Source organism: Gossypium hirsutum, chromosome D12 (genome assembly GCF_007990345.1).
Source record: "Gossypium hirsutum isolate 1008001.06 chromosome D12, Gossypium_hirsutum_v2.1, whole genome shotgun sequence".
Classification (NCBI taxonomy): domain Eukaryota; kingdom Viridiplantae; phylum Streptophyta; class Magnoliopsida; order Malvales; family Malvaceae; genus Gossypium; species Gossypium hirsutum.
This window is the reverse complement of record NC_053448.1, coordinates 34,964,303-34,969,308: the sequence shown is the minus strand read 5'-3', so window position 1 is coordinate 34,969,308 and position 5,006 is coordinate 34,964,303. Positions and strand designations below refer to the sequence as shown.

Genomic DNA, 5,006 nt, shown 5'->3' with positions numbered 1-5,006 from the left:
GTAAATCATGAGATATAATAAATTATGTGAGACAAGGTCAGAATGAATACGGGATCCCCTGTTCCGACTTTGGAAAATCATAAAAAATTTGAGAAAAATAATTATGGGATTAAATTTATATTTTTAAAATCCTGAATGAGCCTATTTTGAATATCAGCAAACAAAAATATCATCCAAATCTTGTACGAGGAGATAATTAATTTTTAGTGAAGAAGGGTCAAAACTGTCAGACAGCAGAATAGGGATGACTTTAAAGAATAAACTGTACTTATTGTCTATACCAAAAATTCTGAAAATTTTATAATAAGAAGATATGTGAGTCTAGTTTCAGATAAAATTAATGAATCTCAATTCAAAGTTACATAGCTCAAGATATAAATAATTTTGTGACAATGACTCAAGTGGATAGCTTTGAATGAACAAATAAATAAATAGTGAAATTATAGATAATATTACATATAAGCATGTTATATACATTAAGGATGTGGAATGGAGAGGAGGAGGAAAATATATGATTATTCAACTAGCATGAGTTTTCATTAAAAATGGCTAATTTGCATGTTTTAGGTTCAAGGACTAAATTGAATAAAAGTAATATTTTAAGGGTAAATTTGTAAAAATTTCAAAAAGTGACCAAATTGCATAAAATGAATTGTTTTATTATTTAAATTAATAAATTGAATGAAATATTAATTTATATCAAGATTGAGTGGAAATTCGAAGGAAAATAGAAAATTACAAAAATATCCCTAACTTTTGGTATTTCTGCAATTTAGCCTGGTAAGTTCGTGTAACTTGAATTATATTCTTAGATGATTGAAATATATATTGGATTGAGAAATTGATTTGAATTGTGAACATGAGAAATTGTGAATTGAATAAAATGGAAATGAAGCTTTGAATTACATGAGTAAATATCAGGTCTCGTAGGCCCTATTTGTTATGAATATAATATTTCGAGGATATGCTGTAAAGAATTATAAAAGCACGTCAATAATTTAAAAGTTTTAATTCGGGTGAAATTTTATAACTTGGTTTAATACGTATGCAAATGTATGTCTTCTAGTAATGCCTCGTACCCTATTCCGGCGTCGAATACGGGTAAGGGATGTTACAATGTGACATCGCCAGATTCGGTCATAACGTTTAAACCGGGTTTGGGGTGTTACATGATGTGTAGCTTCAACCGGCGCCATTCATTGATGGCTTGATAGGGGTCTCTAGACGATGTATTTTTTTTCCAAAATTTGTTGATACTTCTCATATTCTTTGACCACCTTAACCATTGACAGCTTCTGGCTATAAGAAAAGCGTTTGTTAGGCCATATATACGAGTCCATTGCCATGTCCTTGATCAATTGATAGGCTCGCATGTATGTGTTATTCATGAAGGCTCTGGCCAATGTGCCATCTAATCCGGCTCTTAAGCTCTCATCCAATCCATTATAAAAGATTTGCAATTGTAACCAATCTTGCATACCATGGTGTGGGCACTTCCTAAGCAGCGACTTGAAGAGTTCCCAAGCTTCATATAAATTCTTGCCTTTATATTGCTTAAAATTAGCAATATCATGCCTCAATTGGATGCTTTAACTAATGGGGAAAATTTTGTGTAAAAATGTCCCCGCTAAGTTATCCCATGTCGAGATGGAACCTAGATCTTGGGAGTCGAGCCATTCGTAGGCTTTGTCACAAAGCAAGAATGGAAACAACCGTAGACAAATCATGTCGTCGGTCAGTCCATTGTATTTAAATGTATCGCATAATTGTAGGAATCTCTTTAAATGTTGGTTCGGGTCTTCTATCATCTTACCCTGAAATTACAAGTTATTTTGTATCATTTGGATGGTGGTCATCTTAATTTCAAATTTGTTTGTGTTTATCATTGGCCTCTCGATACTACCTTGGACAACATCTTACATGGGAAACGTGTACTATGGCAATGTCCTCTCTGGTTGAGCCATCAGTGGCTCCCTTTGTACTTATGCAGCCAGGTCGATGTTCTCCTCAAACAGTGGGTTTCCTCACGGCAAGTTAGCCACTACAGGTGAGTTATTTTGCATTTGTTAACAGGTTCACCTCAAAATTCTCTCCAGTTCAGGATCTGGTTTGGTTAGGAGGGTTCCACTTTGGGTCATACACTGAATAATGGAGAATTAAATTTTCCTAAATTTTGTATTTATAGTTCTAAATTTTGTATTATCTTCTCAAGTGAAGAAAATTAAATTCAAGTTTAATGCCAAAACCTCACCAGCAACGGCACCAACAACTTGATCGTCGCCAAACATGCGAACATCTGGACTGAAAATACTATAGCAAAATAGATAAAAGATTGAATAGTGGTGTCCGTAAGTATACCGGTCAAATTATAAAATAGAAGAATGTTACAACGAAACACTCTGAAAAGTATCCCAAAGATCGCACCCAAGGGAGGTTGAATTAAACCAAAACTAATTCTCTAAACTAATAAATCTAAATAGTACCGATTTGAAATTATATTACAAAAACTCAAATTAACATCAATTAATCTAATTAACCTAAAAATTAATTAAACTAAAAATCAATCAATTAAACAGCTGGAAGTAATCTAATGAAACAGAGAGGAGCTTAACTCACTTCAGAACTTTGGTTTTATCGAATTAGCTATCAATTAACTAGCTATTACCTCTCGATCTCTAACTAATTAACTAATCAACCAATACATGCTTACCTCTCGGTCTCACTTTTTTGACTGGGATAAATTATGAGGTAGTCAGTAAATTTATCTCTCAATCTCGTTTATCCTAAATTACTTCCTAGGGTTTAATCGCACATAATTTAAACCAAGTAACCCCAATTTCAACCCTCGTTTATTCATTAAGTATTCACACATTCGTTCGTTAAAATCCCTAAGAAAATTAGCTACTCATGGATCGAAATACAATAATTCCTAAAGTCATATTTAATGTGACAGCCCAAAATTGACCCTAGTCGGGAAGTGGTTTCGGGACCGCTAAACCGAGTCACCGAAATGTTCGAATGCGATATTTATTGTCTAGAATATGTAATTATGAATGTGTGAAAATTTCAAGCTTCGATTTAGTCGATTGCATGTGAGTTTTAGTAAATAGGACTTATGTGAGAAAATTTTGAAATGTGATAGGTCAAAGCATAAGGACCTATTAGTGCATGTTGAAAAAGGGGGGACTTGCATGTCAATTTCCCCCCTCTATTAGTAGTGGCCGGCCATGACAAGTATGGTAGACCAAGTGTGATGGGCAAGACATGTCATAGACATGTTGTGTTGGTGCATCATGGGTGGAAACAATAAAATAATGAGCATGGTAATTAAATAATGAAAGGGAGGAGTGATGAAAAAAAAAAAGAATGGTCTCATCCATGCCCCCCCCATTTCCGTGAGTAAAAGAAAAGAAAAGAAAAATTTTGTTCATCCTTTTTCATCTTCTTTTGGCCTAAAATTCTGAGGAAGGAGGAAGGAGTTCTTGCTTCATGTTTGGTTTGGAAGAGGATTAGGAGGAGGTTTGGCCATACTTGTATCTAGATCAAGGTATGTTTGAGGCTGTGCCATGAGATTCATGCATGTTTTTAGTTGCTAGCTTGAGTTCTAATTAGCCCATGGTTCAAATCTTTGCTATGTCATGGGGATGATATTCGGCCTAGGTGGATTTTGTGTTAATGCCATTGCATGCTAAATATGAAGCTTGTTAATGATGCATGTGATGGTGGATTGATGATTCTTGAATCTTCTTTTTAGCATTTTTGAGTGAGCACATATGTGCATTAGTTGCTAGATGGAGAAGAATCGGGTAGCAAGTTGTGTGCTAAGGCCGAATATAATTTTTGTATATTAATGAGTAATGCATGTGTTAAATTGATGGAAAGGGAGAGGATGCTTTACTAGTGTATATATGTGTGTATTAGCCAAGTTTTGAACTTGAAACAAAATGGTGTTTAGTCAATACAAGTGGCCATACTTGTAGAATGTATTAAGTGTTGCAATCGGCCCCAACATAGACATGCATATTCGGCCATAGGAAGGAGATGGGTGTTGCATGTATTCGGTCAGAGGCAAGCATATTGATGCTTTTGTCTTGGCTTAGAAAATTCGGCCAAGGGGGAAAATTAGCTAAAATGTTGAGTTTGATTCATGATTCCGTACATATGTGACTTTAATGTCTAATGTATAAATATGGGCTAAGTGCCTTGTGTTCCTCTTTTCGATGCTCAAATGATTAAATCAATTTATTTGTTTAATTAAGCTCAAGAGCAAAGGGGAACTAAATCCGATAAAGGGAAGGAAAAATTGGTCGAATAGCTATCGGAATCGTTCGACAACATCCGAGGTAAGTTCTTGAGTAAAAGAGCTTAAATTATGATTTGATTAGATCATGTTTTATGCAAATCAAAATCATGCTCTTTGTGTGTGGCTATTGAGCCGAAATTGCAAGAATGATAAGTGTCTTGTGTTCGAGTTTTGCTAACGAAAATAAAATACGAATGTGCCATGATTTATTGTTAAATGTGCATGGTTATTTGAATGATGTCCGGGCTAAGTCCCGAAGGCTTTGTGCTAAGTGACCATATCCGGACTAAGATCCGAAGGCATTTGTGCGAGTTACTAAATCCGGGTTAAGTCCCGAAGGCATTTGTGCGAGTTACTAAATCCGGGTTAAGTCCCGAAGGCATTTGTGCGAGTTACTAAATCCGGGTTATGTCCCGAAGGCATTTGAACGAGTAGCTATATCCGGTTAAATTCCGAAGGTACGTGATTTGGGAATGAATGATCTTGCTGTAAAAATTTCAGTTAATACGCTTGAAACATCCCGACATTAAGGTATGTTTCGTATGTGCTTTGAATTAGTTGAGCCCTTACAAATAAGTATTCGCTCAGTTGATAAATGAGCTACCGGCCTTTGGCTAAGTTGATCTTTGTGTATGAATAAAAGGGTTGGTAATGTGAAGTAAGTATGATATTGAAAAATTGTGCATATGAAATTATCCGTTTA

General features: G+C 35.1%; 1 non-coding gene across 1 annotated transcript; it reads left to right on the top strand.

The window, feature by feature from the left end:
- The first annotated feature begins 1,476 nt into the window (after positions 1–1,476).
- Positions 1,477–1,583, top strand: LOC121224794 (small nucleolar RNA R71). The gene has a single exon (XR_005922539.1). It is a non-coding gene; the product is annotated as a small nucleolar RNA R71 (small nucleolar RNA).
- Positions 1,584–5,006: the final 3,423 nt, after the last annotated feature.